Raw genomic sequence first — 12,991 nt, 5'->3', positions numbered from 1 at the left:
TTTGAGGTCCACAAACTTAAATATGAATCTTGATACCTTGATTCTTATCTGAGAATCTGCACACGTTATTTAGTCTAACAGAGTCATGATTTTCCAATATAGAAATCATAAATATTTCTAAACAGTACATAGAAATTGTTTAGTTTAATACTCAAATATAAGAAATTATTTCCTAAAGGTAGATCTTATGAAAATAACCATTTTGTGTAGACCAATGAGGAAGAATTGGCAATAGAATTGAAGATAAGGATGCCTACATATCTGCAGATATGAAGTGTGATTGCTGAGAGTAGAAATTGAGTTTGGCAGTTCACTATCTCCAGTGCCTAAGGCAATATCTGCCATAAACTGGTATTTAATAATTTATGAATGTGTAAGCAGACAAGACTTATGTATGAAACATACAGCTTACTTTGTGAGGAGAAAGGGAAAAGACAGACAAAAAAAAAAAAAGACAAAAAGAGATTCAAATATAACCATGCATACTGTTATAGTAGCAGTCATGGAAGCCATGGTCAAATCATATTACAGGTATTGTGTACTACGTAGTCATTTATCCTTAGAAGATAACTGCTTGAATGTCTTAATTTGAAATTTAAACATTCAGGGCTCCTGAGGAACATGCCCAGGATCATGCAGCTCTCAAGCTTCATGTCTGTTTGACCTAAGTTCAAAGGTTCTCACCTTTCTTCTTTTCTACTCTGCCTTTTAGTTCTTTACTCCAGAATTATAAGGGGTGAAGAAGGGCTGTGTTCTGGCTATTCTGCAGCTTACAAGCTAAGATGAACTTGAGGAGTGAGGAAATGGAAGCATTGCAGCCTGGGCAAAAGGTTGAAGCACAGACACGGGTGGCTCAGGGGAAAGGAGAGGAGCATGGGAAGTTCAGTGAAGCCAGATGGAGGGACTTTGAATGCCACACTTGGGAACTGGACTGCAATTTCTAAACATGGGGAAGTCAGTGGAATTGTCTGATGAGAGATAAAGATTCAGGCAGCCATATTTCAGAAGAGGAATCTGCTAAGAGACTTATGATCAGAGCAAATGAAGTTATTATTTCCACTACCTTCACTTATATATGAAACAAGACTTATATATGAAACATATAAAGACAGACAAAAAAAAAACGACAAGAGAGAGATTCAAATATAACCCTGGGAGCCATAGCCCCTGGAAAGGTACTCCATGCTAATCAACTATCTCATGTCCCTCTGTCTTCAACCACTTTCATCACTTAAGGTACAAAAAAACAAAAACAAAAACAAAAACAAAAACAAAACAAAACAAACAAACAAACAAACAAAAAAACAATGCATGGTTCTTTTAAGGAAGATGACGGGGAGGCAGAGGAAGGATGCCGTGTATCCAATAGGATTTACATAGGCTATGACATAAGGTTCTCTATTCAGGGCTGTCATTTCACTCCCAGAGTCTCAGCTACCAAACTCTAAATTGAGAGAGCTGCCCTGCAAAGTTCCCTCTTTGGCAAAGTTTCCATAATTAAATCTTTCATCATTGTCACTAGCAGCAGCTAAATTTGGATCTAAAGGAGCACTTTGTGACAGCCAGCATCAGTTCTACATCAGAGAGGGCGAGTTTACTCATCGAACACCTGTAGTACACTGGGTACTGAGGCAGTTTCCTTTGCTCATGGTGACAGAGTTCAGTAATCCAGAATTAGAAAAATGTAGCTCCTTACTTGTAGGGAAACCTCACTTCCATTCTAACCACCCAACCAGGGATAAAAATATCAAAATCCAGTTTCTTCTAATTTGTGTGTGTGTGTGTGTGTGTGTGTGTGTGTGTGTGTGTGAGTGAGTTTATAGTAAAGATGAGAATAAAGAATGAGAGTGTGAGTCCCATCCCTGACCATCTATAGCTTTAGAAGCACACTTAAATTCCTTCACTGTTTTTGCAATGACCAATAAAGATTGAGCCCAGTGCCTTGTATATGTTTGAGAAAAGTTCTTCCATCCCAGAAACACGTGCTGCTCCATCTCACATTTTCTCATGGAGCATTGGCCATTAGTCTCTCAGTCCTTATCCTGTGGTTTCTGTTTCCAGCTCCATGAAACCATGAAGATCCTTTGATAGGGCAACAGTTGTTGCTGGTGGGAGTCTAGAGACCTTCATGTTGCCCAAACTTGATCCAGGGAGGAAGACACAGTATTGTTTGCATAGAGATTCCATTAAGCGATTTCATTCATTAGAATGTATCTTACGGGACAAGTTGCGGGGTGGGGGGTGGGGTGGGGGGGGACTGTTGCAGGAGAGCTGAATACCTCAATGTAAATAAATAAATAAATAAATAAATAAATAAAATTCCCCTTCTCTCTTCTTGGCTAACTTTCATAGTATTGCTCTAATCTAATCAAAATTTTTCTTGTTTTAAGGTTAGCACAGTGGTCAGTTTTAACTGTCAGCTTGACACAAACTAAAATCATTGGTGAAGAAGAGTATTAATGAGGAATTAGCTAGATGAACTTGGCCAGTGAGCATATCTGCAGTGATCATTGTAATTACAGAGGTGTGAAGAACTACCATGAACATGGGTAGCATCATTTCATAGGCTGAGCCCTGAACTGTATAGGAGTGAAGAGAGCTAGCTAAGCACAGGTCTCAAGCAGGCAAGTATAGAAGGATGTTTTTTCTCTTTGCTCATACTTGTGGGACGTGACATGAGCAACTGCTAGAATTTTTGCCTTGGCTTCTCTTGAAGAATGGCTTAGAATTGTAAGCCAAATAAAGTCTTTCTGCCCACAGTTGCCTTTGGCCAGGATATTTTATCACAGCCACAAGAGTGAAAGTCGAACAGGCAGGCGTGTCAAGGTCATGCACTAGTTGTTTAGAGAGATGCTGAAATTGGCATTCTTGCTCACATCTGCACACTGTGAAGCTCTAAACTAAATGATTTGTCATTATAATAGTTTTCATCCAATTCAAAAGTTCACTTTAAAGTTTGAAATCAAGGACCACCTCTTGTTTTTTTAATGTCTTAATTCTAGCATGCCAGATGTCCTGGTGACATGGGAGATAAAGTGCCTGTTTATCCCACGAATGAGAGTAGAGCAATAAAAAGTGTGCATTGGAAAAACCAATCACCTCATACTCAGGAATTTCCATTGCATACTAACTTTCTACCATTGTTACCACCACCTTCCCCATGAGGCCTGGAAGCCCTACTGTGGTTTCAGTTTTGCATATGAGAAAACTTCCAGCCAAGAAGCTTGTCAAAGATCTCTAACCTTAGAAAGAGCATCAGATATTCTCTCTATTTACTATGTAGCTGGAAAATCACTAAGACATCTCAGATAGTGGTGTGGTTTTCATATTTGTGTGTGTGTGTGTGTGTGTGTGTGTGTGTGTGTGTGCACTCACATGTGTGTATGTGAGTGTGTGTATGCACATGTTGATGTGTATATATGTGTGTATGTGTGTATACATATGTGTCCTGTGTGTGTGTGTACATCATCAAGTTTAATCAGTGCCTTGCATTATCAAATATCCCAGATATCCTTCACTCTATTAAGGTCATTGATCACTAGACTTTTCTAAAATTGTAGAACATTGAGTTCATTATGTTCTTGCTTTTGAAAGTAGAGTCAGCATTACGAATGGGGGCTTGGCAAGTGTAAGAGAGATGGAGCCCAATTGCTAGCTGGTCTTTGCAGGTTTGCTCTGTGTGATTTACTTTGCCACTCTCATAAGCTGTCTGAAATCTTCAGGAGGTTGGCCAGATGGCTTGATGGACTGCACCAGTGACGTCAAACTCAGGGTTCATCAGGGACCCTGTAGAATGAGCATGTGATTTTCTTCTGACTACTTCCTCTTCCAACACGGAAGTGAATGGCTGTCAGATTTAGATAGAAATTGTTGGCGTTATGTCCACAGAAAATTATTTTGCCGTTGCTCTTCCTTTATTGGATCTACTCATTCAGTCAAGGAGACTAAGTCAGCTCTTTGGAAGAAGGATGAACACAGGGTGGGCCCCATCCTAGGCGTGTTTAGTCGTTTCAAGAAAAAGAAATCAGGTAAGGGCTCTGACATGTCTAAGGTCCTTCAGAGCAGACAGAGCGAATGCGTGCTTTCACCATGGAGGGGTCATAGGGAAGACTTTTTTTCTATTACTAGAGAACATGTCATATCACTAAATAAACATGATATTTATCCAGGTGGTAGGAAGTTCTTCAAATCAAGGACACAAATAAGCAAATACTTAGAAGCATGGAATAGTTCATGAGACAGGGAGACTCTAAGGTGAAAAGGAGACATAGAAGACATTGTAAATGCGGGGAAGGTGAGAGAGAGAGAAAAAGAAAGGAAAAGAGAGAAATTTCCCTTAATGTGACTCAAAAACTTGTTAACTGAGCAACTGCTTTGTTTCTTCAATTTTGTTATATTCTCAGGTGAAAATGAGAGGCTGTTAAAAGAAATGATATATTTATATACTTTCAGACTAACAAAAGACATTGTAGTGGTCGCCCAGTCCGAGAGAGCAAGAACTGGATAGTTGCCATTGATGAGTACTTCTGATGTATTAGACATGTATTCTGGAGCCCATAGACTGTCTAGGAAGCAGAGTTTGATGTGAAGCCTTATATGAATAATCCTGGATATTGTGTTCTTAGGGAGCAGGAGCCAGCCAGGGTCAGGGAGCAGAGATCCAAAGATTTCTCTTTTCTTCCTTTCTCTTCCTTTCTTCTTTCTTTTCTTCTTCTCTTTTCTTTTCTTTTCTTTTCTTTTCTTCTCTTCTCTTTTCCTTTCTTTCTTTCTTTCTTTCTTTCTTTCTTTCTTTCTTTCTTTCTTTCTTTTTTCTTCCTTTCTTCCTTTCTTCCTTTCTTTCTTTCCCATTCTTTCTTTCCCTTTCTTTCTTTCTTTCTTTCTTTCTTTCTTTCTTTCTTTCTTTCTTTCTTTCTTTCTTTCTTTCCTTCTTTCTTTCCATCCCAGATGCTGCCCACCCACTCCTGATACCCCCACATACACAGATCCTCTCTCTCCTCCCCTCCTCTTCTGAGAGGGTGGGCCCCTTGGGTAACCTTCCACTCTGGTGTATCAAGATTAGGCACATCTTCTCCCACTGAGACCAGACAAAGCAGCCCTGTTGGGGAATGGAGCCTAACAGTGGGAACCTGGAACCAGAAGAGGCTACCTTCTATAGCCAGGCAGGAACCCTAGTGGAGAGGTAGACACCAACCCACCCATAAAACATTCAACCCAAGATGTGTCTTGTTTATAAGAAATGCAGGGACAAAGATGGAGCAAAGAAGAAAATGTTAATGCAGGCATCTACCAGGTGGGGGCCACCTGAAAGGCTTTAGGCCACACCCCCTCTGCAGGTGGAGCGGCACCAGGTGAGAGGAATGAGATAAATCTCAGGACAGTATTTCCAGGTAACATGGAGAAGGAGCGCGTATATTCTTCCTTTCTTCTTATGGCTTGAGATTTGTTTTACAATTACGTCCTCTGGTGGGGTAGGGATGGAGAAGCAGTGTGTAGGAGGGGCCTGTGAGCTAAAACGAGGCACCTTCATAAGGTGACTGGAACCCAAGAGTGAAAACTAGTATCAGAACCAGGAGAGGACATGGGCTATACAATTGTGCCTCAGAGACATCTGGTATGCTGAGTTCTAATTATTTTTGCAGTTGAGCAAACAACCAGTATGGTTAGCAGCTTTAGAGCAGGAACATCCTTGATTGAGGACTTTGGTTTTTGGTGTGGTTAAGTCAGATGTTCTGGCCTGTTTGACATTAAGGAGCAGTTGCTTTGGCTGTGATCTTCTTGAGGAAGCTCCACACACAGGTTCTCTCAATTGTTATAAGGATTCAGCTAAAACAGGCTATTATCCCAAACCTTTTTCTTGCCTCCTTTCTACAGCACAGTTTACAAAATGGGACCTGACTTCTTTCCTTTTGCATCAGGATCGGTAAGAAGCAGCAAGCCAAGCAGAAGCAGAAGGCTTGTATGGTGTCTTATCTCAGGAGAGGATTACACAAGGGCTCCTCTACAGGGTTAGGGCCATTGGAGCTATTTCAGGGTCAGCTTATCACAGTGCACTTTGCATTCAGTAATCACTGAAGTCCTAGGGCAGGCTCTTCTTATGCCACTAAGATCAGCTCTTTTAAACTTTTTTTTTATTTTCCCGGAGCACTTCCAGATAGCATCTGAGCCCCATGTACAGAGAAGGGCTTGGTGCTTGCTTTCTCAGTCTGCCATGCACATTGAGATAGCTCTGTGTAGTACCCAGGAGCTTCTGGTCATGGTCCTTGTACCACAGAGATGCCAATGCCCATCACTAGCATAAAAGACCACACAGCACCACTAGGCTGTTAAGGGCAGACTTTCATGTCAGCTGGGCTGTGAAGGCTTATGTGAACTCTGCACTGTTAGGGTTTTCATTGAGAGTGGAATAAGCACTTGGGAGCAGCATCTTGGGACATTAGGCTTCAAGTGTGGAGTTTCAGCCCCATCTTTTTCTGCCATGAGGTCTAGGACAAGTGTCTAAGGTTCCTTGTGTCTTGGTTCTCTTATCTTTGATAAAGAATATTTTCTTCCTTTGTGATAGGGACTTGAGGATGGTATGGCTGATGAGCAACAAGATTTGATCTGTGGTGAGTTGTCCTGGCCATGCTCACTATCATTATTACTTGTAGATATTTCATCTTCTAAGAAAGACCAAGGTATTCCTCATTGCTAAGTACCCTTGTTGCTAAGACCGAGTTGAGTACCACAAATCTCTGTGTTCCTAGGAACAGAAGTTTGGTTCTATCTGGATGTCCCAAGTACCTTAGGTAGCAATTAGCTGTGGAGCATTAGCTCTTTCTCATCTCTCTCATTTTCCATTTTGTTTGTGCATAAGAATGCTATTGCTGGAAGAACACTACCCTCCATTCCCTGGAGACAGGGAGACAGAATACAATTGGCAACTGTTAGTGACTGGGCATCCTTGATACATTATGCAGATTTGTGGGGACATGTCTTCAAGTCCACCCAGCAGAAATTCCCAGAATGCAGGCCTGCCGTGAGGAAATCTGCCACTTAAGCCCCACAGTTCTCAGAAAGGATGGGGTGAGCTTGACATGGTGGCTCTGCCCTGAGATATATTATCCACAAATGGCATTTCTTACTTGTCTGTTATATTCACCACCTGGCTCCAGAGAGAGGAGATACAGCTGCTTCCCATCTCTATAGGAAAACACTTCATTAGACAGCAGACACATCCTGGGCTGTCCTAGGCCTGGCCCGTGTCAGTACTGGGCCAAAGGCTGTTTTTCTCTCCATTGTTTAAGAGGAAAAGAACAAATGGAAGACATACCTGAGACTGGCATTTGGCTCAGAGCCTGAGTCAGTCAACATATGGGGTCCTCTTAAGCTTGAAGGTGTCTCTGGAGAGATGAATAAAGTACTGTGTCTCTCTTATGTAGTTTTTCATTGTGCATATAGTTACACTTCTACCGTTATTAGCTATGGCATAGGTTTGTGGTGGAGGGGGCCAAGACTCAGAACATTTTAATGATTTTTCTCAGAGTGACAGAGCTGTCAGATCAGGCTTTCTCGGTGTGTACTATGGACAGGTGACAGTCCTGCATAATAAGAGTTCCATCATCTGAGAAGGCAATAATGAATTCTGTTCTAAGTCTGCTTTGTAGTACCTTATAGGAAAATACCATGCCACAAGTTTTGACAAGCCCTGCAGTCCAGCAATTGATTCAATCCAATATCTTCCAAATCTTGCTGAGCATAGCAACCCTTTTATTTTTAAATGCTAAATTATATTTTAGTCTATAACATATCAGATTTACAATATTATAAGTAAGTACTCAGGGGACCTTTGTGGCACTGATTGGACCCCCCTTTTATGAACTTCTTCCAAGTCGTTCATTAGCATGTTGTCTGTGGAATTCTTTTTTTTTTTCCATTTTTTATTAGGTATTTAACTCATTTACATTTCCAATGCTATACCAAAAGTCCCCCATATCCACCCACCCCCACTCCCCTGCTCACCCACTCCCCCTTTTTGGCCCTGGTATTCCCCTGTACTGGGGCATATAAAGTTTGCAAGTCCAATGGGCCTCTCTTTCCAGTGATGGCCGACTAGGCCATCTTTTGATATATATGCAGCTAGAGTCAAGAGCTCCGGGGTACTGGTTAGCTCATAATGTTGTTCCACCTATAGGGTTGCAGATCCCTTTAGCTCCTTGGCTACTTTCTCTAGCTCCTCCATTGGGAGCCCTATGATCCATCCATTAGCTGACTGTGAGCATCCACTTCTGTGTTTGCTGGGCCCCGGCATAATCTCACAAGAGACAGCTACATCTGCGTCCTTTCAATAAAATCTTGCTAGTGTATGCAATGGTGTCAGCGTTTGGATGCTGATTATGGGGTGGATCCCTGGCTATGGCAGTCTCTACATGGTCCATCCTTTCATCTCAGCTCCAAACTCCGTCTCTGTAACTCCTTCCATGGGTGTTTTGTTCCCAAATCTAAGGAGGGGCATAGTGTCCACACTTCAGTCTTCATTCTCCTTGAGTTTCATGTGTTTAGCAAATTATATCTTATATCTTGGGTATCCTAGGTTTGGGGCTAATATCCACTTATCAGTGAATACATATTGTGTGAGTTTCTTTGTGAATGTGTTACCTCACTCAGGATGATGCCCTCCAGGTCCATCCATTTGGCTAGGAATTTCATAAATTCATTCTTTTTAATAGCTGAGTAGTACTCCATTGTGTAGATGTACCACATTTTCTGTATCCATTCCTCTGTTGAGGGGCATCTAGGTTCTTTCCAGCTTCTGGCTATTATAAATAAGGCTGCTATGAACATAGTGGAGCATGTGTCCTTCTTACCTGTTGGGGCATCTTCTGGATATATGCCCAGGAGAGGTATTGCTGGATCCTCCGGTAGTACTATGTCCAGTTTTCTGAGGAACCGCCAGACTGATTTCCAGAGTGGTTGTACAAGCCTGCACTCCCACCAACAATGGAGGAGTGTTCCTCTTTCTCCACATCCTCGCCAGCATCTGCTGTCACCTGAATTTTTGATCTTAGCCATTCTGACTGGTGTGAGGTGGAATCTCAGGGTTGTTTTGATTTGCATTTCCCTGATGATTAAGGATGTTGAACATTTTTTCAAGTGCTTCTCTGCCATTCGGTATTCCTCAGGTGAGAATTCTTTGTTCAGTTCTGAGCCCCATTTTTTAATGGGGTTATTTGATTTTCTGAAGTCCACCTTCTTGAGTTCTTTATATATGTTGGATATTAGTCCCCTATCTGATTTAGGATAGGTAAAGATCCTTTCCCAATCTGTTGGTGGTCTTTTTGTCTTATTGACGGTGTCTTTTGCCTTGCAGAAACTTTGGAGTTTCATTAGGTCCCATTTGTCGATTCTCGATCTTACAGCACAAGCCATTGCTGTTCTGTTCAGGAATTTTTCCCCTGTGCCCATATCTTCAAGGCTTTTCCCCACTTTCTCCTCTATAAGTTTCAGTGTCTCTGGTTTTATGTGAAGTTCCTTGATCCACTTAGATTTGACCTTAGTACAAGGAGATAAGTATGGATCGATTCGCATTCTTCTACACGATAACAACCAGTTGTGCCAGCACCAATTGTTGAAAATGCTGTCTTTCTTCCACTGGATGGTTTTAGCTCCCTTGTCGAAGATCAAGTGACCATAGGTGTGTGGGTTCATTTCTGGATCTTCAATTCTATTCCATTGGTCTACTTGTCTGTCTCTATACCAGTACCATGCAGTTTTTATCACAATTGCTCTGTAGTAAAGCTTTAGGTCTGGCATGGTGATTCCGCCAGAAGTTCTTTTATCCTTGAGATGACTTTTTGCTATCCTAGGTTTTTTGTTATTCCAGACAAATTTGCAAATTGCTCCTTCCAATTCGTTGAAGAATTGAGTTGGAATTTTGATGGGGATTGCATTGAATCTGTAGATTGCTTTTGGCAAGATAGCCATTTTTACAATGTTGATCCTGCCAATCCATGAGCATGGGAGATCTTTCCATCTTCTGAGATCTTCTTTAATTTCTTTCTTCAGAGATTTGAAGTTTTTATCATACAGATCTTTCACCTCCTTAGTTAGAGTCACGCCAAGATATTTTATATTATTTGTGACTATTGAGAAGGGTGTTGTTTCCCTAATTTCTTTCTCAGCCTGTTTATTCTTTGTATAGAGAAAGGCCATTGACTTGTTTGAGTTTATTTTATATCCAGCTACTTCACCGAAGCTGTTTATCAGGTTTAGGAGTTCTCTGGTAGAATTTTTAGGGTCACTTATATATACTATCATATCATCTGCAAAAAGTGATATTTTGACTTCCTCTTTTCCAATTTGTATCCCCTTGATCTCCTTTTGTTGTCGAATTGCTCTGGCTAATACTTCAAGTACTATGTTGAAAAGGTAGGGAGAAAGTGGGCAGCCTTGTCTAGTCCCTGATTTTAGTGGGATTGCTTCCAGCTTCTCTCCATTTACTTTGATGTTGGCTACTGGTTTGCTGTAGATTGCTTTTATCATGTTTAGGTATGGGCCTTGAATTCCTGATCTTTCCAAGACTTTTATCATGAATGGGTGTTGGATCTTGTCAAATGCTTTTTCTGCATCTAACGAGATGATCATGTGGTTTTTGTCTTTGAGTTTGTTTATATAATGGATTACATTGATGGATTTTCGTATATTAAACCATCCCTGCATCCCTGGAATAAAACCTACTTGGTCAGGATGGATGATTGCTTTAATGTGTTCTTGTATTCGGTTAGCGAGAATTTTATTGAGGATTTTTGCATCGATATTCATAAGAGAAATTGGTCTGAAGTTCTCTATCTTTGTTGGATCTTTCTGTGGTTTAGGTATCAGAGTAATAGTGGCTTCATAAAATGAGTTGGGTAGAGTACCTTCTACTTCTATTTTGTGAAATAGTTTGTGCAGAATTGGAATTAGATCTTCTTTGAAGGTCTGATAGAACTCTGCACTAAACCCATCTGGTCCTGGGCTTTTTTTGGTTGGGAGACTATTAATAACTGCTTCTATTTCTTTAGGTGATATGGGACTGTTTAGATGGTCAACTTGATCCTGATTCAACTTTGGTACCTGGTATCTGTCCAGAAATTTGTCCATTTCGTCCAGGTTTTCCAGTTTTGTTGAGTATAGCCTTTTGTAGAAGGATCTGATGGTGTTTTGGATTTCTTCAGGATCTGTTGTTATGTCTCCCTTTTCATTTCTGATTTTGTTAATTAGGATTTTGTCCCTGTGCCCTTTAGTGAGTCTAGCTAAGGGTTTATCTATCTTGTTGATTTTCTCAAAGAAGCAATTCCTCGTTTGGTTAATTCTTTGAATAGTTCTTCTTGTTTCCACTTGGTTGATTTCACCCCTGAGTTTGATTATTTCCTGCCGTCTACTCCTCTTGGGTGAATTTGCTTCCTTTTTTTCTAGGGCTTTTAGATGTGTTGTCAAGCTGCTAGTATGTGCTGTCTCCCGTTTCTTCTTGGAGGCACTCAGAGCTATGAGTTTCCCTCTTAGAAATGCTTTCATTGTGTCCCATAGGTTTGGGTACGTTGTGGCTTCATTTTCATTAAACTCTAAAAAGTCTTTAATTTCTTTCTTTATTCCTTCCTTGACCAAGGTATCATTGAGAAGAGTGTTATTCAGTTTCCACGTGAATGTTGGCTTTCCATTATTTATGTTGTTATTGAAGATCAGTCTTAGGCCATGGTGGTCTGATAGGATACATGGGACAATTTCAATATTTTTGTATCTATTGAGGCCTGTTTTGTGACCAATTATATGGTCAATTTTGGAGAAGGTCCCGTGAGGTGCTGAGAAGAAGGTATATCCTTTTGTTTTAGGATAAAATGTTCTGTAGATATCTGTCAGGTCCATTTGTTTCATAACTTCTGTTAGTTTCACTGTGTCCCTGTTTAGTTTCTGTTTCCACGATCTGTCCTTTGAAGAAAGTGGTGTGTTGAAGTCTCCCACTATTATTGTGTGAGGTGCAATGTATGCTTTGAGCTTTACTAAAGTGTCTCTAATGAATGTGGCTGCCCTTGCATTTGGTGCGTAGATATTCAGAATTGAGAGTTCCTCTTGGAGGATTTTACCTTTGATGAGTATGAAGTGTCCCTCCTTGTCTTTTTTGATAACTTTGGGTTGGAAGTCGATTTTATCCGATATTAAAATGGCTACTCCAGCTTGTTTCTTCAGTCCATTTGCTTGGAAAATTGTTTTCCAGCCTTTCACTCTGAGGTAGTGTCTGTCTTTTTCCCTGAGATGGGTTTCCTGTAAGCAGCAGAATGTTGGGTCCTGTTTGTGTAGCCAGTCTGTTAGTCTATGTCTTTTTATTGGGGAATTGAGTCCATTGATATTAAGAGATATTAAGGAAAAGTAATTGTTGCTCCCTTTTATTTTTGTTGTTAGAGTTGGCATTCTGTTCTTGTGGCTGTCTTCTTTTTGGTTTGTTGAATGATTACTTTCTTGGTTGTTCTAGGGCGTGATTTCCGTCCTTGTATTGCTTCTTTTCTGTTATTATCCTTTGAAGGGCTGGATTCGTGGAAAGATATTGTGTGAACTTGGTTTTGTCGTGGAATACTTTGGTTTCTCCATCTATGGTAATTGAGAGTTTGGCCGGGTATAGTAGCCTGGGCTGGCATTTGTGTTCTCTTAGTGTCTGTATAACATCTGTCCAGGCTCTTCTGGCTTTCATAGTCTCTGGTGAAAAGTCTGGTGTAATTCTGATAGGCCTTCCTTTATATGTTACTTGACCTTTCTCCCTTACTGCTTTTAATATTCTATCTTTATTTAGTGCATTTGTTGTTCTGATTATTATGTGTCGGGAGGAATTTCTTTTCTGGTCCAGTCTATTTGGAGTTCTGTATGCTTCTTGTATGATCATGGGCATCTCTTTTTTTATGTTTGGGAAGTTTTCTTCTATTATTTTGTTGAAGATATTAGCTGGCCCTTTAAGTTGAAAATCTTCATTCTCATCAATTCCTAT

At 40.6% G+C, this 12,991-nt stretch overlaps 1 protein-coding gene across 4 annotated transcripts in view; it reads left to right on the top strand.

Annotated features, from left to right (window-relative positions):
• Fam135b (family with sequence similarity 135, member B) overlaps positions 1-12,991 on the top strand; it is a 289,484-nt gene that overhangs the window by 57,788 nt on the left and 218,705 nt on the right. The gene's annotated exons all lie outside the window — the stretch shown is intronic.

This window comes from Mus musculus, chromosome 15 (genome assembly GCF_000001635.26).
Source record: "Mus musculus strain C57BL/6J chromosome 15, GRCm38.p6 C57BL/6J".
NCBI lineage: Eukaryota > Metazoa > Chordata > Mammalia > Rodentia > Muridae > Mus > Mus musculus.
Note: the sequence above shows the minus strand (reverse complement) of the source record. Positions and strands in the feature narration are given on the sequence as shown.